The sequence below is a fragment of the Oncorhynchus mykiss genome, chromosome 27, assembly GCF_013265735.2.
Source record: "Oncorhynchus mykiss isolate Arlee chromosome 27, USDA_OmykA_1.1, whole genome shotgun sequence".
Classification (NCBI taxonomy): domain Eukaryota; kingdom Metazoa; phylum Chordata; class Actinopteri; order Salmoniformes; family Salmonidae; genus Oncorhynchus; species Oncorhynchus mykiss.
In genome coordinates, this window is record NC_048591.1 from 8,604,712 (window position 1) to 8,628,949 (window position 24,238).

The 24,238-nt window shown below is 42.6% G+C and overlaps 1 protein-coding gene across 1 annotated transcript in view; it reads left to right on the plus strand.

Moving 5' to 3' along the window:
* The first annotated feature begins 1,838 nt into the window (after positions 1–1,838).
* Positions 1,839–24,238, plus strand: part of si:cabz01090165.1 (uncharacterized protein LOC100333421 homolog) — a 134,980-nt gene continuing 112,580 nt past the window's right edge. The window contains exon 1 of the mRNA XM_021587462.2: positions 1,839–2,903. The gene's annotated coding sequence lies outside the window, so the exon portion shown is untranslated. The remainder of the gene's footprint in view (positions 2,904–24,238) is intronic.

Below are 24,238 nucleotides of genomic sequence, written 5' to 3' on the forward strand. Positions count from 1 at the left end.
TGTTTTTATTTCCTGACACTTGCTTGTTTCCATTTGTCAGGCACAAATGAACGTCTTCAGTTGATTTGTGCCGACATTTAAGGGGACAAGTGGCGATAACATTCTTATCTGACGCCAGCTGTTTATATGTGGGGAGAGCATATTCCACTAACAAGGGCTTCCTGACACAGAGGCTATTTAAATGTCCAATGCAGCTGTTTTTGTCTCACTATCAAAGAATGTCTGGGTAACAATTAAATACCCTACTGTGATTGTGTTTAATTACAATGGTCAAAAGAGCAATTCCTCAAGCAAGAATGTTTCTAGGGCTGTCTGGGAGTGGTCTGAGTTGAGATGGGAAATCTTAAAACTAGCTGTTTGTTATTGGCAGAGAGGTTTGGAACGTTCGTTTGTATTCCACCAAAAACAGGGTGAAATTTCAGGCAGTCTTTTTAAATAGCTCTAACAATAAAAGGGCATTATCATACTCTCAGAGTATTAGTCCAACCACACAGTGTGAAAATCTTTATAAAACAAAGGCAAATCTGTTTTTTGACTGCACTGGGCATTTACGTCAATTGGTTTCTCTCTTCTGATGAGAAGTAGGGAAACAGACATGTATATGGTAGGCTATGTTATGTCAAGTTTGGGATGACTTAAGTCAGTTTATTCTTACCACTTGCTAAGTGCAAAGTGACACTGTGCTGAAGTGTCTTTTCTTGTAAAAAAAAAATATATATAATAAATATACACTGATCAAAAATATAAATGCAACATGCAACAATTTCTAATATTTTGATGAGTTACAGATCATATAATTTTAATTTTACCTTTATTTAACTAGGCAAGTCAGTTAAGAACAAATTCTTATTTTCAATGACGGCCTAGGAACAGTGGGTTAACTGCCTGTTCAGGGGCAGAACGACAGATTTGTACCTTGTTTGCTTGGGGATTTGAACTTGCAACCTTTCGGGTACTAGCCCAACACTCTAACCACTAGGCTACCCTGCCGCCCTGCATAAGGAAGTCAGTCAATTGAAAAAAATGTATTAGACCCTAATCTATGGATTTCACATGACTGGGCAGGGAGACAGCCATGTGTGGGCCAGGCAGGGCCCACCAACTTAGGGGCCAGGCCCACCCACTGGGGAGCCAGGCCAAACCAATCAGACGTTGTTTTCCCCCACAGAAATACCCCCGATATCGTTTATTTCAGCTCATGAAACAGCACTTCACATGTTGGGTTTATCATTTTGTTCATTGCATATATATAACGCAACATGTGAAGTGCTGGTCCCATGTTTCATGAGATGAAATAAAAGATCTGAGAAGTATTTCTATCTGCACATATTTGGTCTTGAGCACTGCATTAGTCCATGATTAAGCTACTTTCTACAACTTTATTCACCAAATCCTGCACCTTGGAAATAATCTAGCCTCCTGTGCCAACCTCTCCTGGGTGAGACATGATACCCCTTGCCAGGCCTATAAATAGAATAATGAAATATTACAGACTTAATGTAATGGTAATAATAACAATTAGAGATATATGATGACAGTGATGTAGCCTGGGCCTAATAATCAGAATCACGTTTTAGGGAGGGCCTACAAGGACCAAGGAAACATCATGATTTATAATCATTCGGGACTGAGCTCATTATTAAGGCTACACATTAAAAAGCTGAATTTAATGCATTTAAATGCACAAGTGCATAGACACCAGTGAGTGCATCGCTCCCTCCCTCCTGTGCACAACTCCGTTTCCCTCCCTCACTGCATCTGATGTTTTAGTGAAACCTATTACATGACATTCCCAACGAGGAACAATGCAACAGATCTTTTAACTAAATTCAAGGTTTTCAAATGAAGACATGGAGGTGGATAAAATGAGTTTCTCTCTGCAAGCTACTTACTTGGTCAGAAAGTAGGCCTACATTGAGCGACGCGGAAAATATTTGCCGGAGGGATTGAGGAAGAAGGACATCGGACTGGGCGTGCCGCTGCAAGTCTCGAGCTGAGATTGCATCTCCACCCGCTCGCTCACCTAGAGGTGATCCACAGAAGCCATCCGGGCGAATTGTCGAGTAAATCATTCACCGTCGTTTGTCATTCACCCAATAACCTAATTGAGACGTATATCAAGCGACAGCTCTGTAATTCCTTGATAAAGGATATTCCTTCACATGATAGGCTATTGTTTTATTTTCAATAGATGGATAAAAAATGTTGGGTTTGTAGGAGGTTGTAGGAACCCAGCTATGGATTTTGGAGCAACGCTGGACACGCCTGCACCTTGTATTTTGGACAAAGTTAAAGGTTACTGCATAATCTTTCTCCAAAATGCACGAGTGATTGTTTTTGGATAAACGTACGGTCTGTTTCAATTCACTGGAGTGTGTTTCTAACAATTGTATGATTTCTTGGATATTTTGGGGAACGGAAAACATCAGGTTTCAAAATAACGTCGTGCCAGGGACCAATGGATAAATGTGATCAGCATGTTAGTCAATGACATTGTGCATTGCAACAAAGGTGGGAAGAGGCATTGCTACCCAGCACAGATGAAACCGAAGAGATTGACTAAAACCACCTTATAGTAGTAGCCTTCCAGTATTTCAATTATAGATTTGTTATTCCTGTGTGTTTTCCAGTAAGTGTTTGCTATACCTGTGACCGTTGGCGGTACCTGAAGCTTGTCTCCTGTCTGGGTGTGCGTCTTTTCGAGCTCAGACATTTCCCTGCGCTGCCCGACTGGCGCTGCTATAGAGCAACCCTCCGCCGCCTCAGTTTCACCCTGGGCAAGAGCGGTTCCCTCTGTGTGAGGACAGAAGCGCAAAGTTGGACGCTGATCTCCAGGCACCGTGCGTAACGACAGCGGGATCTTTCGACTTTGAGGGACCGGAGAGAGGGCTCAAACCAAAAAGGTAGGCTAATCGATCATGCATTAATCCCATTTAAAATGTGTTCGACCATTAAACGTCGGTTTCTGCGACTTGGGATGCAATTTCGCACGAGAACAGCCCTCCTTGAACGTTGCTGCATTTTTATTAGTTGAATAATTACCTACATGCCCTGCTGATGATAGTCTGCAACGCCATCATTGCGCCAACATATGCATTCTAATATTTGACATTCATTTGATTAAATATAGCCTATTTGTGCACGAATGAGTGTTTTCCACTCTAACCAATACTGCATAAGTATGTTAATGTGTGTTTTGTATAGGATATTTACGTTATCAATGCAACATATTTCATGCAATCTCAATTGTATACAAAAGTGAGAGAAACACTAAAACATGTTTAGGCCTAATTGGTGTCATTTACGAAATTTGTGCTTGGTGGTTGCCAGAGCTGCCTGCAATTCTGACCACACTGGAATGCGTTAGCTCTGTTGGAATGAGGACGCATTTTAGGGATATTTAATTTGCTTCTGTGTCATCAACATTCTTGCAGTGAATAGCTATAGCTATATAGTCCTGCACAATACTGATTAGGGGCGAAAGAAACAGCAAGGAATGTGGTTGGTAAGGCTACACTGAAATCAGAACTAGCACTGTTTTCCGCTGGCCGAAGTGGCTGGGTGATACTTTTCAGCACCATGGCCAGCTCTCTAAACGTTAACGTTGAATTCACTAGACGGATTGGCTGTATGTACTGACTCTCAGTACAATGGACAACTCCCGAAACGGTATCCTTGAAACTTCACGGTTTTGAGAGCTGGAGGGCGCTGATATAATGTATTTTACGCTGCATCATGATCAAATGAATAGTCATTAGTATATTCGTTATCTGCTGCATAAACTAACGAGAGATAATAGATAACAGTGACTGAGGCGATGTGTGTGCAACGATAACGGTCATATGGAACATTACAAGGTGCTCTACTTTATATCACTTCACACCCACACACTTATTCTCACAGAGACGGCCTCACACACAGACACAAAGCCACTCAGCACCTAGCCTACATACTCTCATGTACGACATGTAGTGAGTATGCTTCTATCTAGGCTACAATGTCATTAAAACACAGCTAAATCACCCATCTTCATGCATCAGCGATTAGGGCGTTGTTCAATTCGAAGGTCAAATCTGACACAAATCTGATAGCCTTTCTGAAATATGACGTGTGTCTAACGTGCACTAATTAGCATTTTAGTCTGCATTGTGACAGCCTTGCATCTAGGCCAGCGAGCACCTGTGGTGGCCTATTCTAGTGCCAAATGTGGATGGGTTTGTATGTGGCATAGAGGATGACTATGGTGAACTCAATTTGAAAGGCTCTCAATAATATTCAGACCCTGTAGACTAATAGACACAAGATAGGCCTATTATAAAACAATTAAACTTAGTTTTTTTTCATTCATATGGTCTATGATTTCATTTTGGCCTAATTTGTGTAATCTGCAAGTTTCATTGTAAACCTCATAAAAAGCCCAGATGCGTTTTTTGACTAGTCAATAGCTGAAGACCGCTTTTTGCTGCCTGGTGTTAGAGTTTGTGCTTCCTCGGGGAGGGACTGAACTGTGTGTGTGTGTGTGTGTGTGTGTGTGTGTGTGTTTGTTTGTGTGTTTGTTTCAGTCTAGGTTATTGTTTATGCATTGCTATAGCTCAGAAAAAAACATGTGGACACATTTCTAGCAGTGTGTGTGTGTGCACATGTATGCGTGTGCATGTGTGTTTGTTTGTGGGCTTGTATGGGTGTGTGTGTTCCAACCAGTAGCCCATGGGTGGGATTAGGTGGACATGGCTGGTGCCAACCAAAATGCATTTGTACCTGGCTACTCCAGGCTGTCTGGTGTTCTGTGCCTTGCCCAGAGCGGGCTCTCTGTCAGTAGGGTGAGAATTAGAACATAGTAGCCCATTATGGTAGAATAGACATTCTGAGTCGTATGGATCCGCTCTCTCTCTACGTTCCCTCCCCAGTCAAGACCACACCTCCCCAGTCCAACTCAACAATGGTTCATGCACTTGACTATCCCACAGTGTGATAAGTGAGAGCTGTGCTGTCCTGTTGTGTCTGATACCATTTGAGGCAACTGTGAAGTTGGAGTCAGTGAGAAGGTAACCTAACAGGGCCCAAGTCTTGCTTTTATGTGAGGCAGATCAGGTTGTAATGGATTAGCTTCACTGTTACAGCCTGCTTTGATCCATAGAGTCTGGCATCTAGCAAGCTGTCAAACACAATACACACGCAGCGATAGCTCAAGGGAGATTCTCCCAGCCTTCCCTTCATTCCGTCAAAGCTGAAGACTAGGCACATGTTAAATAACTGGTCAGAACTACCCCACATGGAAATAAACCTGAGATAACTGCATTCACTTGTTTAAGTTTCCTCCCTTCTTTCAGGGTTTGTAAATGTTGCACTCTGATTAAACTCCTGTAAAGAGTGTCCCCATGCTGGGGCGCTATCCAGATTTGAAATGGGGAATTGCAAGGAGAGAAAATGTATAGATTGTATTCTGTTGCTACAATCATTGCTCTATAAGGCATCACTGGGGAAAATGTCTAAGTCTTTGAGAGAGACCGTGGATAAATGGCACCCAATTATCTCGATCACCGTTGTATGAACAGTGGGATGGTTGCTGTCAGCATTAAGATAAAAATAGCCTCTGTGTGAACCTCAAATCTACAGCATTGCGGCTGCAGCCCATACTGTACTGTTGTAATTGGCTAGGGTTTCTTTTCTCATTGTTTTGGGTCAGTGTAATCCTCTTTTGGGACTGTTATAGAGGAAATGTACGGGCCCCACTCAGTAGCCTAGTCGAGTTGATGAACTCTTATGGTTTTTGTTCAGTGCAACGTGGGCTGGAAATCCCAATGCAGATGGGAAAAGAGTTTCTGTATCATTGTTTGTACAGTATATTTATTTTTGCCTCATGATTGGTTAGAGTGGTGCCCTGCAATTGCTCAATGGAAATAAATTATATAACAAATGTGTAATGAAATTATACAGTATGTATAATGTTTTGCTTTCAAACAAAGGCTTACTCTCAGATATTCAGGATGTCCTTGAATATGGTATAACTTATGGATTAGTTGAACTGTCTGTCCGTCAGGTCTCCAATCATATGTGAATTAAGGTGTGTGGCCATCACCACCACAGCTTTGGTCCTAATCCCCTTTTGATGACGGTTTGATCCACATGCAGCGAGGCCTTGCTAGCCTTTCTCAGTGAGCTGGCAGGCCCTCAATACCTCCTCAGGGCTGCTGGCTGTTCTGTTGTGATCTAGCTGCCCACTGACCCTCAGTAGTCTCCTCCACCATTGATTCCACCCTCACTCTTACTGAGCATGGCTGCCGAGCTCAGCCATCAGTTTCACCTCGACCATCCTCCTTCCCTCTTTCTTTCCCCTTAATGTACAATATTGGAGAGGTTGGAGCATTTGGTCATAACTTGAACAAACAGCTAGTTATAAAGGATTTAGAGAGCATGACTCATGACATATTCTTCACAAATAATGTATGTTTGTCTCGCTGTATAAAATGTGACACGGCAGCTCCGGCTCCAAAACCTTTATGAATACAGTAGTTGTTTGTTTAAAGTGGGACTGAGTTTAGTTTTTTTTAAAACACTAAGCTCTAAGCGTCAATGTGCACACATACCCATACTCTCCCGTAGCGTGGGTTACGACCCACATTAGTCAGTGTCTGGAGCCGACAAGCTTAGTTTTATGCATTCTGAAATAGGCCATGGTTGACATCATTACAGAAAATAATGGTGTTGCATCCATTACAAAGGTGTGCTTTGTGATGATATGAGCTGGCAACAGTGAAAGTGCTCAGTAAATATGCTGCTGATCTAAAGGTGAATGCAATGACGGGTCGGTCACCCCTGGTTAAAGGAGATTCTCGATGGCAAGAAATCAAAACAATAACACGATCATTGCTGAAATTGTACATCAGAGAGTAATCAGCGAGGAGACAAGACACTGGGTGTGGAAGAGAGGTCATGATTACCTTTCCCTCCAGCTCGTAAATCACAACAGCGGGCACAACCCTCCAGATCATATTTCCACCAGAGGCAATAGAGGTGTCTAAGATCTGCAGAGGGGAGATTAATGTGGAGGATAATACTCTCTTGAGCTGTCTGCCTTTATTGCTGGCTAACAGCCTCGTTATGCATTAGAAATTACTCAGAAATAGTCAATGGAAATACATGGATTGTCAAGTCCCTACTGGTTGGTTGATGAAAGGTTGATGTGCAGTTCAATCTAAACTGCTTTCGTCTTCTTTTGTGACCGGGCACTTAGTTGAACGAGGATCATGTGAGATCAAAAATGTGTAATGTGTGAGATAATCTTTTACCAATGTGTCTACTTGACCATGCATGTACTATAAGCAATAAGCCTTCCTCTCCCGTGCTTCCTCTGTCAACAATTTTCTAAGGTGCTCTTAGTCCGACGTTGCTTGGTTCTCCATGCTCCATCCTCCCACTTAGAGCCAGGTCAACGGAAGACAAAACAAGGTAGGGCCGTCCCTGCGGTGTCATTCAGTGTCGGCCTAGTGGGAGGACAATGGGACCATGATAGGGCCCTATAGACCTGATTGATGCTTCCATTCTCAACCGCCGCCATCCATCAGCAGGGCTCCAGCGGCCCGGGAGGTAGTCTCACTATTACGCCAAGACGTGGACAAATGGCTACTCTGGCTAATGAACAAGAGGACACCCTATTCTCTCCTCTCGCTTCCCTTGTGAGAGCCTGCAGGATAAAGGTCAGTGATCCTCCTCCTGACCCTCATCCTACCCCAGCAGACCATCATGGCCATGATCTCCAAGGATACCAGATGGACCCACTAACACAGACTAGTCTAGAGACTATAGCCGCAGGTCCTTAACGCTGCAGTATAGTGCTGGCCTAAGGCACCAGCTAGGCAAATTGACTCCTTTTTCCGATCAATGGCTTTCATCAATATGTGGCTATGAAACTGGAGAGGTACTGCGTCCATTGTGGACAGTATAGGAGCGCTGTGGTACCCTGCATTGTTTAATCCCCATTATACCTCATCACAGTGTTTTCTTATGTGGAATATGTTTGCTTTGATTGTTTGGAAACATGGCAAGGATTTATTGTGCAATCAAATTTGTTCTCAGACTAATAAAACATGAATGTGTGTTCCATGTGAGGGGAGTGCACACCTACAATAGTCGTGCCTGCCTCTACACACTTTACAGTGCATTCGGGAAAGTATTCATACCCCTTGACTTTTTCCACATTTTGTTACATTACCTTATTTTCAAATGTATTCAATATTTTTTATTTCTCACCAATCTACACACAATACCCCAAAATGACAAAGCGAACCTGTTTGGAGTCCACCTGTGGTAAATTCTATTTATTGGACATGATTTGGAAAGGCAAAAAACTGTGTATATCAGGTCCCACAGCGGACTGTGCATGTCAAAGCAAAAGCCAAGCCATGAGGTCGAAGGAATTGTCCGTAGAGCTCCGGGACAGGATTGTGTCGAGGCACAAATCTGAGGAAGGGTACCAAACAATGTCTGCAGAATTGAAGGTCCCAAAGAACACAGTGGCCTCCATCACTCTTAAATGGAAGAATTTGGAACCACCAAGACTCTTCCTAGAGCTGACGTATGGCCAAACTGAGCAATCGGGGAAGAAGGGCCTTGGTCAGAGAGGTGACCAAGAACCCGATTAGACCTCTGTCAGAGTGACAGAGTTCCTTTGTGGAGATGGAAGAACCTTCCAGAAGGACACCATCTCTGCAGCACTCCACCAATCAGGCCGCCTCAGTAAAAGGCACACGACAGCCCACTTGGAGTTTTCAAAAAGGCACCTAAAGGACTCTCAGATTTTCTAGTCTGATGAATCCAAGATTGAAGTCTTTGGCCTAATTGTGAAGCGTCATGTCTGTAGGAAACCTGACACCATCCCTACGGTGAAGCATGGTGGTTGCAGCATCATGCTGTGGAGATGTTTGTCAGTGGCAGGGACTGGGAGACCAGGATCAAGGGAAAGTTGAACGGAGCAAAGTACAGAGAGATCCTTGATGAAAATCTGCTCCAGAGCACTCAGGACCTCAGACTGGCCGAAGGTTCACCTTCCAACTGGACAATGACCCTAAGCACACAGCCAAGACAATGCAGGAGTGGCTTTGGGACAAATCTCTGAATGTCCTTGAGTGGCCAGAGCCCGGACTTGAACCCGATCGAGCATCTCTGGAGAGACCTGAAAATAGTTGTGCAGCAACTCTCTCAACCTGAGACAGCTTGAGAGGATCTGCAGAGAAGAATTGGAGAAACTCCCCAAATACAGGTGTACCAAGCATGTAGTGTCATACCTGGGAAGACTCAAGGCTGTAATCGCTGCCAAAGGTGCTTCAACAAAGTACTGAGTAAAGGATCTGAATACTTATGTAAATGTTATATTTCAGTGTTAAAATTTTTTTTTGCAAACTTATTAAAACCTGTTTTTGCTTTGTCATTATGGGGTATTGTGTGTAGAAATTTTAGAATAAGGCCGCAACTTCCCGAATGTACTGTATAATGGCAAAGGTCTGGAGATGAGCAGCCGAAGGCGACCACGTCCAGGTGGAGAGAGGCTTGATACTACATGAGGTTTTAATGAGCCTGTTTAATAGCACAGTGGCCCAGTCATGTAGGAGCAGACACCTGGAAAGAGAAGCAATTAGCCATGAAGTCTCATTTCAGCCAGAACAAAATATATTAGGCTAGCTTTCTTGCTAACATGCCAGTCTCTGGACCTCAAGGTTCTATTCACGCCTTGGATTTGTGCTTCTCCCTTATTTCATCAACCTTTTTACTGCAGTGGGCTAAATCAGGGTCATACAGAGTGTTTCTTGGTAGTCTTAAACAAACCTGCTTTGAAACAAAAGTATACACCTCACACACATGGTTATGGGCTTAAAAAAAAGAAGACACTTGTACCATGTCAGATGTGGTTTAAATGTATTATATTTTGAGTTTGCATCCCAATATTACACTTTATATACATCAAGATGAAACATAACACAATCATTTGACATAGACTACCGATTTTTTTTCTGAGTTCCAAATATCTCTCATGGTCGCCACAGCGTGTTTTTTTTATCCGTGTGCTGTCAGATTGCATTCACCGCTCTAAATTCTAATTGTTGAGCAACAGGAAAGTTAACCTATGCTGCCCTCAAACCTCAAATAATTTTCTAGCAAGTTTTATTTTCTAACAACATTTTAAATTGAGGGGTGTTCCATCCCCTCATAAATTCCCGTAGAAGTAGCCCATTTCACTGCAATGCCTCAATTTACATTTGAGGCATTACTGAGCAGGACAAACTTCTCTCTTCGACGAGAGCCCAAGCACAAACTTTTTCCTCCCGAGAACATTTTCCAGCAGGCGCCCGCATTGCCTTCACAACTAATAATAACTTTGGACATGAGTGCATTCCTATCAAAGTAAGTATCTTATTACACTATCATGACTTGCCAAGTTAAATACAAGTTTAACCTTTTTTTTTTTTCTTTATCATTATAGTTTCTGTATGTCGTGTTGCCATTTCTACTGTAACACACCAAATGTATGTATGGAGCATAATGCATTTACTGTTTTATTCACATCTTTTCAAGTACTGGTGACAAATCATGCATTCCAATTCTTGCATAGATTTTAATGGACACATATGATGTGTGTAAAACAAATAGTTAAAGTGAAGCTAATTGCCAGATAGGTGTGACGCCATGTTTGTTGACATCATACAGTACAATGCATTCTGGTTGTCACGTAAACGTCTGTCAGATCAAAAATAAGTTGCTCACATTGAGGGCATAACGTTGTGAAGACTGTGTTTGTGCAAAATATAAAACTGTGTGGCCAGCTCAAACGCAGACTGTTGTGTCAATCGTAACTGGAGGTTCTAAATAAGTGTTCTAAGCACACTGGTTTGAGCGTACGCTGCAGGGACTACTGTGGAATGATCGCAACTGTGTGTTCGTACATGTCAAAGGGTTAATTATGAAATTATGATATTCCACCCATGAGGCCACTAGAGGGCGATTTTGACATTTTACTGCAAGAACAGTATCCTCGTAAATTGATATCCCCCTGTTTAATAACATTCTGATCACATTTGTAGTTAATGTTAGTTCCACTCACATCATTCTAGCTTTGCTTCAGAGTGCGTCATATTCTTCCTGTGTGTGTCGGAATGCAGTTTTCAATCTCATCTCGGTGACAAGGAAATGTAATGGCATATCCATTGCTCATTCCGGCTTCAATATCCAAAGGCACAATACATTCAAATAGCCTGAGATTGAGGACAGGAGAGAGAGTGTCTGAGAATTCTGAGCTTCTCGCTCACATCTCAGAAACCATTCATTTTCTAACGTCACTTCGTCAACACTTTGACATGACCCGCAGCCTGTCAAGTGCTAATCACTCATTTGTGTCTCCAAGGACTGATATTGCCCCATTCTTGAGATTCTTAGAGAATTTCAAATCCGAAACAAAAAGATAAAGGGTATTGGATGAAAATAGTTTATTGCCAAAGCTCTGGGTTTTGTGGCATTATAGTTTGTGGCGTAAATGAAACTTTATCCCACACCTAAAAAAATTGAATCTTATTAATCTAGCTAGCAGACTTGCACTACAGCCATTTCACATATAATGTGCTCACTATGAAATTATCATTGATTTAATATCTTACATATCATTTTACTCTGCTGGCTAATTACTGTGGAGAATTTTAATACCTCTGAATAGCAGTCCAGTGAAATAATGCCCAGGGTAATTAAAATCAACTTTTTACTACATCTGCTTTTTTAATTCAATAAAAGGGAGATGAGCTGAATAGAGAGAAGCAAGCATGCACGCAAGCACACACACACACCCTCTCTCTCTCCCTCTATCATTCTCTCTCTCTCTCACTATCTCTCTACCTCTATCTCTCTCTCACTATCTCTCACAGATAAGGCATATGTCTTCTCCTAGCCCTATTTTTCTCTTAGGGCCAAAGAGTAGTCCATGTGTCAGAGAGAACATAACATAACCAGTAGGTGTGAGCCTTGAGTCTTTGGAGTGGGAGAGCTGCATCCCTCTTGTAATTCTGCACTTGATCTATTCCCAATGAAAGGGACCCTCGTTAATTTTTTCATATGAGGCTCTGCAATGCATCGTGCATTGAGTGTTGTGAGGAGAGAATAACGGTGGCTCAGCAAACTTGATTCAACCGTTAATTGCTTCAATTGATCACCTGATCAATACCTGATGGCAAATATATTTTACTTTAAAACATCACACTCCCATTTCCCATCTCCTCCCTCCACATCCTCTCAGCTCAGCATTGCACTCCCATGTCTCACACACACACACACACACACAGACTTTCCTTCTCTTTCCTGAACCTTAGCACTCATTGATCAGGTGGTGGGTGGGGTAAAGCAGGCTTTTACTACCTGCAGCCTGAGTCCATCCAGAGTGGCTGTGGTGGCTGAGCTCCCCGCTGAGACTGGAGTGATTAGATTGCTACTGGGCACTGACACTGTCTGGCGCCAACCACTGTTTCCCATCATGCACTGGAACCTGAGGAAAATGGCTCCCCCTGCCCAGCAACAGCACACAGCACACAGATAGAGCTATGTAGGCCACCCTGCAAAACAATTTCAGAATAGAAGTCAGGCTGCCCTTTAGATTCAATGGAGCTGCAACTCTGGAGGAGAACTGTCTCTGCAGGTAGATATTCAGTAGTTATGTTACCTGTTGTGGACTAACTAACTCACTCTTGAGATCCTGGCACATGGGGAGTCGACAACACATCAATGTGGGGTGTACCAAGGCTGTGGAGACACGCAGAGGGTTATAATAGCCCAATCAGAGTTTTCAATCAGTTGCTAGAATGAGTTAATCATGATATTTGCCATGTGTCTACTCCTCTTACAGTTTTTTTTTTCTCCAATTGCTAACAAGCATTGGTCAATATTGAAGCCACTTTTTCAAAACCCTTCACACAGTCTGCACAATCTCACCTCCAAAACTCACTCAGACCACCAAAAACACCTCATACATGTCTCAGAATAAGCTCGTTCGACCAGAACACTGGCAACAATTCTCACTCAGAAAGCGTACATGGTCACTCATAACACACTGACCTAAAAAACACTAACAACAGGGAGCATTACATAAATGATGAACTCTTTGAAGTTTGAATGATTTTTCACATTATAGAATAAGAATAACACCTTTTCACTTTACTGACTGTACTAAAATATATGTAACAAGAATGAATAATAAATGCAGCAATGTGCTTCAATAGCCTTTATTTTTTTCTAGATCTTTGCATGCAGTAACTTTACTAAAAAGTTGAAACAAATAACACATTCCTGAAATTCCAGGGCTGCAATAATAATTACAACAACAAAAAGCATCAACAACATGTATTGTCACGCGGGACTAGGTGTGTGAGGTAAGAATCAGGCGCAGAGAGCGGAGAGTTCCAAGGGAGACGTGCACTATAATGTGGCACAAAAATACAATGCCCAAACACAGGGCGCGAAAATTACGGACCAACCCAAAACACAGGGTACCCAGTTCGGAGCACGAACACGCCCAACAACACAACACGTAACACAAGAATAATCCCACACAAAACAAGGACGGGATGACTAGCCTTAAATAAGGACGCCCATCAGGCAAACACAATAGGACACAGGGGCAACTAATAAGACAAAAGGAAAAGGGATCAGTGGCGGCTAGTAGGCCGGTGACGACGACCGCCGAGCACCGCCCGAACAGGCAGGGGAGCCAACCTCGGCGGATAGTATAATATACAGTGCCTTGCGAAAGTATTCGGCCCCCTTGAACTTTGCGACCTTTTGCCACATTTCAGGCTTCAAACATAAAGATATAAAACTGTCTTTTTTGGTGAAGAATCAACAACAAGTGGGACACAATCATGAAGTGGAACGAGATTTATTGGATATTTCAAACTTTTTTTACAAATCAAAAACTGAAAAATTGGGCGTGCAAAATTATTCAGCCCCCTTAAGTTAATACTTTGTAGCGCCACCTTTTGCTGCGATTACAGCTGTAAGTCGCTTGGGGTATGTCTCTATCAGTTTTGCACATCGAGAGAATGACATTTTTTCCCATTCCTCCTTGCAAAACAGCTCAAGCTCACTGAGGTTGGATGGAGAGCATTTGTGAACAGCAGTTTTCAGTTCTTTCCACAGATTCTCGATTGGATTCAGGTCTGGACTTTGACTTGGCCATTCTAACACCTGGATATGTTTATTTTTGAACCATTCCATTGTAGATTTTGCTTTATGTTTTGGATCATTGTCTTGTTGGAAGACAAATCTCCGTCCCAGTCTCAGGTCTTTTGCAGACACCATCAGGTTTTCTTCCAGAATGGTCCTGTATTTGGCTCCATCCATCTTCCCATCAATTTTAACCATCTTCCCTGTCCCTGCTGAAGAAAAGCAGGCCCAAACCATGATGCTGCCACCACCATGTTTGACAGTGGGGATGGTGTGTTCAGGGTGATGAGCTGTGTTGCTTTTACGCCAAACATAACGTTTTGCATTGTTGCCAAAAAGTTCAATTTTGGTTTCATCTGACCAGAGCACCTTCTTCCACATGTTTGGTGTGTCTCCCAGGTGGCTTGTGGCAAACTTTAAACGACACGTTTTATGGATATCTTTAAGAAATGGCTTTCTTCTTGCCACTCTTCCATAAAGTACAGATAAGTGCAATATACGACTGATTGTTGTCCTATGGACAGAGTCTCCCACCTCAGCTGTAGATCTCTGCAGTTCATCCAGAGTGATCATGGGCCTCTAGGCTGCATCTCTGACCAGTCTTCTCCTTGTATGAGCTGAAAGTTTAGAGGGTCGGCCAGGTCTTGGTAGATTTGCAGTGGTCTGATACTCCTTCCATTTCAATATTATCGCTTGCACAGTGCTCCTTGGGATGTTTAAAGCTTGGGAAATCTTTTTGTATCCAAATCCGGCTTTAAACTTCTTCACAACAGTATCTCGGACCTGCCTGGTGTGTTCCTTGTTCTTCATGATGCTCTCTGCACTTTTAACGGACCTCTGAGACTATCAAAGTGCAGGTGCATTTATACGGAGACTTGATTACACACAGGTGGATTGTATTTATCATCATTAGTCATTTAGGTCAACATTGGATCATTCAGAGATCCTCACTGAACTTCTGGAGAGAGTTTGCTGCACTGAAACTAAAGGGGCTGAATAATTTTGCACGCCCAATTTTTCAGTTTTTAATTTGTTAAAAAAGTTTGAAATATCCAATAAATGTCGTTCCACTTCATGATTGTGTCCCACTTGTTGTTGATTCTTCACAAAAAAATACAGTTTTATATCTTTATGTTTGAAGCCTGAAATGTGGCAAAAGGTCGCAAAGTTCAAGGGGGCCGAATACTTTCGCAAGGCACTGTATATAGTATAATCACTCATACTGTACATTACTGTGAGAGTTCTAGTTCTCATCAACATGTGTAGTATAATCACTCATACTGTAGAGTACTGTGAGGGTTCTAGTTCTCATCAACATGTGTAGTATAATCACTCATACTGTAGAGTACTGTGAGGGTCCTAGTTCTCATCAACATGTGTAGTATAATCACTCATACTGTAAAGTACTGTGAGGGTTCTATTTCTCATCAACATGTGTAGTATAATCACTCATACTGTAGAGTACTGTGAGGGTTCTAGTTCTCAACAACATGTGTAGTATAATCAAATCAAATCAAATGTATTTGTCACATACACATGGTTAGCAGATGTTAATGCGAGTGTAGCGAAATGCTTGTGCTTCTAGTTCCGACAATGCAGTAATAACCAACGAGTAATCTAACCTAACAATTCCAAAACTACTACCTTATACACACAAGTGTAAAGGGATAAAGAATATGTACATAAAGATATATGAATGAGTGATGGTACAGAACGGCATAGGCAGGATGCAGTAGATGATATAGAGTACAGTATATACATATGAGATGAGTAATGTAGGGTATGTAAACATTATATTAAATAGCATTGTTTAAAGTGGCTAGTGTTACATTTTACATCAATTTCCATCAATTCCCATTATTAAAGTGGCTGGAGTTGAGTCAGTGTGTTGGCAGCAGCCACTCAATGTTAGTGGTGGCTGTTTAACAGTCTGATGGCCTTGAGATAGAAGCTGTTTTTCAGTCTCTCGGTCCCTGCTCTGATGCACCTGTACTGACCTCGCCTTCTGGATGATAGCGGGGTGAACAGGCAGTGGCTCGGTTGGTTGTTGTCCTTGATGATCTTTATGGCCTTCCTGTGACATTGGGTGGTGTAGGTGTCCTGGTGGGCAGGTAGTTTGCCCCCGGTGATGCGTTGTGCAGACCTCACTACCCTCTGGAGAGCCTTACGGTTATGGGCGGAGCAGTTGCTGTACCAGGCGGTGATACAGCCCGGCAGGATGCTCTCGATTGTGCATCTGTAGAAGTTTGTGAGTGCTTTTGGTGATAAGCCGATTTTCTTCAGCCACCTGAGGTTGAAGAGGCACTGCTGCGCCTTCTTCACAACGCTGTCTATGTGGGGGGACCAATTCAGTTTGTCCGTGATGTGTACGCCGAGGAACTTAAAACTTACTACCCTCTCCACTACTGTCCACTCGATGTGGATATGGGGGTGCTCCCTCTGCTGTTTCCTGAAGTCCACAATCATCTCCTTTGTTTTGTTGACATTTGAGTGTGAGGTTATTTTCCTGACACCACACTCCAAGGGCCCTCACCTCCTCCCTGTAGGCCATCTCGTCGTTGTTGGTAATCAAGCCTATCACTGTAGTGTCTTCCGCAAACTTGATGATTGAGTTGGAGGCGTGCATGGCCACGCAGTCATGGGTGAACAGGGAGTACAGGAGATGGATCAGAACGCACCCTTGTGGGGCCCCAGTGATGAGGATCAGTGCGGTGGAGATATTGTTACCTACCTTCACCACCTGGGGGCGGCCCGCCAGGAAGTCCAGTACCCAGTTGCACAGGGCGGGGTCGAGACCTAGGGTCTCGAGCTTGATGACGAGTTTGGAGGATACTATGGTGTTAAATGCTGAGCTGTAGTTGATGAACAGCATTCTCACATAGGTATTCCTCTTGTCCAGATGGGTTAGGGCAGTGTGCAGTGTGGTTGAGATTGCATCGTCTGTGGACCTATTTGGGTGGTAAGCAAATTGGAGTGGGTCTAGGGTGTCAGGTAGGGTGGAGGTGATATGGTCCTTGACTAGTCTCTCAAAGCACTTCATGATGACGGAAGTGAGTTCTACGGGGCGGTAGTCATTTAGCTTAGTTACCTTAGCTTTCTTGGGAACAGGGACAATGGTGGCCCTCTTGAAGCATGTGGGAACAGCAGACTGGGATAAGGATTGATTGAATGAATATGTCCGTAAACACACCAGCCTGCTGGTCTGCGCATGCTCTGAGGACGCGGCTGGGGATGCCTAGCGAGGGTTGGGCCTGCAGCCTAGCGAGGGTTCACACGTTTAAATGTTTTCTTCACGTCGGCTGCAGTGAAGGAGAGTCCACAGGTTTTGGTTGCGGGCCGTGTCAGTGGCACTGTATTGTCCTCAAAGCGGGCAAAAAAGTTATTTAGTCTGCCTGGGAGCAAGACATCCTGGTCCGTGACGGGGCTGTTTTTTTTTTGTAATCCATGATTGACTGTAGACCCTGCCACATACCTCTTGTGTGTGAGCCGTTGAATTGTGACTCAACTTTGTCTCTATACTGACTACTTAGCTTGTTTGATTGCCTTTCGGAGGGAATAGCTACACTGTTTGTATTCGGTCATGTTTCCGGTTACCTTTCCCTGGTTAAAAGCAGTGGTTCGCGCTTTCAGTTTCACACGAATGCTGCCATCAATCCACGGTTTCTGGTTTGGGAATGTTTTAATCTTTGCTATGGGAACGACATAATCAATGCACTTTCTAATGAACTCGCTCACCGAATCAGCGTGTTCGTCAATGTTGTTGTTGGACGCAATGCGGAACATATCCCAGTCCACGTGATCGAAGCAGTCTTGAAGCGTGGAATCAGATTGGTCGGACCAGCGTTGAACAGACCTGAGCGCGGGAGCTTCTTGTTTTAGTTTCTGTCTGTAGGCAGGGAGCAACAAAATGGAGTCATGGTCAGCTTTTCCGAAAGGAGGGTGTGGGAGGGCTTTATATGTGTTGCAGAAGTTAGAATAGCAATGATCCAAGGTTTTACCAGCCCTGGTTGCGCAATCGATATGCTGATACAATTTAGGGGGTCTTGTTTTCAGATTAGCCTTGTTAAAATGCCCAGCTACAATGAATGCAGCCTCAGGATATGTGGTTTCCAGTTTGCAAAGAGTCAAATAAAGTTAGTTCAGGGCCAACGATGTGTCTGCTTGGGGGGGAATATATACGTCTGTGATTATAATCGAAGAGAATTCCCTTGGTAGATAATGCGGACGACATTTGATTGTGAGGAATTCTAAGTCAGGTGAACAGAAGGACTTGAGTTCCTGTATGTTGTTGTGGTCACAACATGTCTCGTTAATCATAAGGCATACGCCCCCGCCCCTCTTCTTACCAGAAAGATGTTTGTTTCTGTAGGCGCGATGCGTGAAGAAATCAGCTGGCTGCACCGATTCCGTTAGCTCCATGTTTCCGTGAAGCAAAGATCGTTACAGTCTCTGATGTCCCTCTGGAATGCTACCCTGCAACCCTAATCACTCATACTGTAGAGTACTGTGAGGGTTATAGTTCTCCCTCGCTCCTGCATTTGGCCACAAGTTCTCATCAACATCACATCTTATGTCTTCTCTGGTGATTCATCTTGGATAGTATCTTCTGGAATGTCTAATTCAACCCTGGCAGTCTTCAGGAGAAGTGTCTCCGCACCCCGCATTCATGGCATCCTGTAAGGACATCTGGTCAGGTCAATGGTGGTCATAAACCTTCCACCTCCACGTAGAGAAAAACTCCTCTATGGGGTTTAGGATGGTGGGGTATGGCGGCAGGAACAGTACTGACATCTTGGGATGTGCCGCAAACCAGTCTGTGACTGCGACAGGAAAGGGGAGTTTCTTGCCCTCCTCTCCTCCACTGGCACAAGTTGATTATGCAGGTCATCCAGACAATAACTGAGCCTCTCTGTATTGTAGTGGCCAATGAGTGGTTTGTGTAACAGCAAACCATCATTGTGCGGTGCTGCACACATTGTTATGTTAGCTCCTCTCTGGCCTGGGGCATCCACGGTTGCTCTCTGTCCAATCACATTTCTTCCCCTGCAGTGTGTTTTTGCCAGGTTGAATCCAGCTTCATCCACAAAGATGAATGTATGTGCAGTTTGCCTGGCTTCCATCTCCATTCCTCTCTAAAATACAGTAAATCCACAGTTTTACAGTGCTTTACATTATGCATAGCTGTGTATGAACCCTGTTTGGTTATTGAACAGACATATTGATACCAGAGTTCTTTCACACATTCACTGTTTCTCTCAAAGGGTACTAGGACTCTGTCAAGTGTCATTGTGCTGACCATATTCACATTCCCAAAAGTGATATTGTCTGCCAGCACTCTGTACCGAACTTCCCACAGTTTTCTTGCATTGTTGCCAATTACCATGTCAACAATGGCAATTTCCTGCGCTGATAATATTTGTAAAAATGTGAACATACTGTATTGTACTGTAATATGTAGTTCAATTATAATTGAAGGATGCACATCTCACCTGTTGTTTTGCCGGAAAATGTGTACTATTGATGCAACTGTTGAACGCTGCAGATTTGGTTGCACCCTTCTACTGGCCTCTCTCAAAAAGAGACCATGGTTTACAACATGGTCAATAATTGTGGCCCTTATCTCATCAGAGACCACCGCTCTTGGTCTTCCTCTCCTTTGTCCTCCACGCAGTCTCCCTCTCCCTGCCACTCTTCTTTCCCCACCAACCTGTCTTCCTTGATCCATGTTTCCAAACTAAATCATTCCGAAGCCATCCTCTTTTGTCTGTTTGTTAACGAGACTAAAAACAGGACACTTGGGTAGGCTTTCAGCTGAAATTGCAATCAGCTGTGTTTGGAATGATTAAATATTCTGCTAAAATGTTCTATATGTTTCAATCTGGTTACAGCAGAAATGCAATACATTTGCCATCATTCTGTTTTGAATGTGTTTTTAACAGTTTTGGAAACAGTGTGTTTGCATTTGAAAACATGTGCTGCAACTATATAGTTTTGCAGGTGGTGGAGTATGAATGAGAAAAAAGGTCATGGATTTCGAAGAATGTGGTCATTGAATGCATTTTGTGTGAAAGCAAAGAAATTATTCACAGTTTGGTCCACATACAGTTTTGACCAATGCATGCAAGCAATTGAAAATCAATGTACTTTGTTTAGTCACTACTACAGTAGGTCTCCTATGTTGGGAATATGAGTAATCCAGTATTTACATGTGTGTGTATTGCACTACATACATGGCAAGTGTTCGATTTATGTTTCAGGAAACTCTCCCCTGGAGCAATAAAGATGATAAGTTACTGTCAAGTTACACTCTTTACCCTGGATACATATTGTATGGTAAAACAAAATGCAACAATCTCAGGAGAAGCATATCAGGAATTACAGACGAGAGCAACATTGGCAGACACTGTATGATTTGGGGCTCTGCATGCATAGAGCCAAGGTCAAGAAAGTACATTTTTTGTTGTCCTCCCAAGACCACAAATTGATTTCTGTATGTCTCAACAACAAAAAAAGATGAATAGAACGCCTGTTATCCTGTTTGGGATAGGGGGCAGCATTTTCATGTTTGGATGAAAAGCGTGCCCAGAGTAAACTGCCTGCTACTCAGTCCTAGTTGCTAATATATGCATATTATTCTTCTATTTGGATAGGAAACACTCTGAAGTTTCTAAAACTGTTTGAAAAATGTATGTGAGTATAGCATAACTAATATGGCAGGTGAAAACCTGAGAAAAATCCAACCCGGAAGTGGGAAATCTGAGGTTTGTAGTTTCAATTTGGCTTATCGAATATACAGTGTCTATGGGGTCAAATTGCACTTCCTAAGGCTTCCACTAGATGTCAACAGTCTTTAGAACCTTGTCTGATGCTTCTATTGTGAAGGAGGGGGGAATGGGAGCTGTGGTGGTCTGGCAGAGTGCCATGAGCTCGTGACGCACGTTCACGTGAGAGTTAGCTTGAGTTCCTGTAACGGAACTTTCTGAAATCTGACACAGTGGTTGCATAAAGGAGAAGTCTCTTTAATTCTGTGAATAATAGTTGTATCTTTTATCAATGTTTATTATCAGTATTTCTGTAAATTGATGTGGCTCTCTGCAAAATCACAGGATGTTTTGAAAGCAAAACATTACTGAATGTAACGCGCCAATGTAAACTGAGATTTTTGGATATAAATATGCACTTTATCTAACAAAACATACATGTATTGTGTAACATGATGTCCAATGAATGTCATCTGATGAAGATCATCAAAGGTTAGTGATTAATTTTATCTATATTTATGCTTTTTGTGACTCCTCTCTTTGGCTGGAAAAATGGCTGTGTGTCTTTTTGTGACTAGGCTCTGACCTAACTTAATCATATGTTGTGCTTTTGCTGTAAAGCCTTTTTGAAATCGGACATAATTGGTAGATTAACAAGAAGTTTATCTTTCATTTGGTGTATTGCACCTGTTAATGTATGAAAGTTACATATTTCAACAAAAAAAAATTGAATTTTGCGCGCTGCCTTTTCGCGCACTGCCTTTTCAAAACTAAATGAAAGGAAAGGAAACAAAAAACAACTGCATACGTAGGAGTATGTGAACCCATTAAAAGGGAAAAAACAGATTGATAATGTTTTCAGAGTAGTAAACATTTTAACATTCAATCTACCCTTGCAAATCGCTAGACTGTCTGCCAAAGCTATCCTCCTTTGGTCAAGGGTTTTGTTCCCTATACCCCCAAATCCCCTCCCCACTCCTCCGTAAAAAATCTATTCTTATGTACCCTCAAATTAAAAACAATCCCAGTTGCCCTCATTGTCAGGTCTACATCTCAGCTCTACGTGACCCTTCACAAGGAACTGAAGAGGGAGGTTATTTGGAATAAAAACTAGCACAAAACTAGCACCAGCACATCACTCTTTCTGCCTTCTCTATTTCTCCCATCCTTCTTTCTCTCCCTCTCCCTTTTTCAAAGGCAATTAAATCTTCCCTTAACAGCATCCTCCCCCTGTTTCGAAAGCTTCCACTTTTGTTTCCCTTTCAAGAGGTAAATAACACATTCAATCAGATTATTATTTTTTCTTCATCCTCTCTTGTTTGCTTTCATTGTTCCTCATGTCAGAGCTGTCAACAATCCCACCCCCCTCTCTCTCACGTCCCCATTGCTCATCAACCCTGTCACCATCAGCCCCCAGAAATTGCTGCGAGCGTGAGACCACTCATGCGCAATGAACACACTTACTTTTTATTCATTTTGAGTAAGGAGAACATGGAAGAAGGAAAGAGAGAGAGAAAGGGGGACAAGTGGTTATTGATTCGCCCCACTTAAGAAATAAAGCGGTTTTACCTACTATGTGTTGAGGCACACTATATGTGGAAGAATGCACACATTATGCTAGAAGGATCGCGGGACAATTCCTTTTCGAGCTCACCTTGCTTTCGGTGCAGGGTTCTACAAGGTACAGTGCCTTGCAAAAGTATTCATCCCCCTTGGCGTTTTTCCTATTTTGTTGCATTACAACCTGCAATTTAAATGGATTTTTATTTTTATTTTATGTAATGGACATATCCAAAATAGTCCAAATTGGTGAAGTGAATGAAAAACAAAAATCAAAAAAATTAATTGAAAAGAGGTCCTTGCATTTGTATTCACCCCCTTTGCTATGAAGCCCCTAAATTGTATTTATTTATTTATTTATCAGTTATTTTACCAGGTAAGTTGACTGAGAACGCGTTCTCATTTAAATAAGATCTGGTGCAACCAATGACGTTCAGAAGTCACATAATAAGTTAAACAAAGTCCACCTGTGTGCAATCTAAGTGTTACATGATCTGTCACATGATCTCAGTATATACACACCTGTTTTGAAAGGCCCCAGAGTCCACAACACCACTAAGCAAGGGGCAACACCAAGGAAGCGGCACCATAAAGATCAAGGAGCTCTCCAAACAGGTCAGGGACAAAGTTGTGGAAAAGTACAGATCAGGGTTGGGTTATAAAAAAATATCCAAAACTTTGAACATCCCACGGAGCACCATTAAATCCATTATTAAAAAATGGAAAGAACATGGCACCACAACAAGCCTGCCAAGAGAGGGCCGCCCACCAAAACGCAGGGACCAGGCAAGGAGGGCATTAATTACATACAGAGATGCAAAAGAGACCAAAGAGAACCCTTAAGGAGCTGCTAAGCTCCACAGAGCTGCGCTTTACAGAAGATTGGCCAGAAAAAAACATTGCTTAATTAAAGAGAAAATAAGCAAACATTTGGTGTTTGCCAAAAAGCATTTGGGAGACTTCCCAAACATATGGAAGAAGGTACTCTGGTCAGATGAGACTAAAATTGAGCTTTTTGGCCATCAAGGAAATGCTATGTCTGGCGCAAACCCGACACCTCTCATCACCCCGAGAACACCACCCCCACAGTGAAGCATGGTGGTGGCAGCGTCATGCTGTGGGGATGTTTTTCATCAGCCGGAACTGGGAAACTGGTCAGCATTGAAAGAATGATGGCTGGCGCTAAATACAGGGAAATTCTTGAGGGAAATCTGTTTCAGTCTCCCAGAGATTTGAGACTGGGACGGAAGTTCACCTTCCAGCAGGACAATGATCCTAAGCATACTGCTAAAGCAACACTTGAGTGGTTTAAGGGGAAATATTTCAAATGTCTTGGAATGGCATAGCCAAAGCCCAGAACTCAATCCAATTGAAAATCTGTGGTATGACTTCAAGATTGCTGTACACCAGCAAACCCATCAAACTTGATGGAGCTGGAGCAGTTTTGCCCGCAAAAATCCCAGTGGCTAGATGTGCCAAGCTTATAGAGACATACCCCAAGAGACTTGCAGCTGTTTTTTCTGCAAAAGGTGTCTCTACAAAGTATTGACTTTGGAATGGGGTAAATAGTTATGCACGCTCAAATTCTTTTTTTTGCCTTGTTTCTTGTTTGTTTCACAATAAAAAATATTTTGCATCTTCAAAGTGGTAGGCATGTTGTGTAAATGAAATGATACAAACCCCCCAAAAATCAATTTTAATTCCAGGTTGTAAAGGCAGCAAAA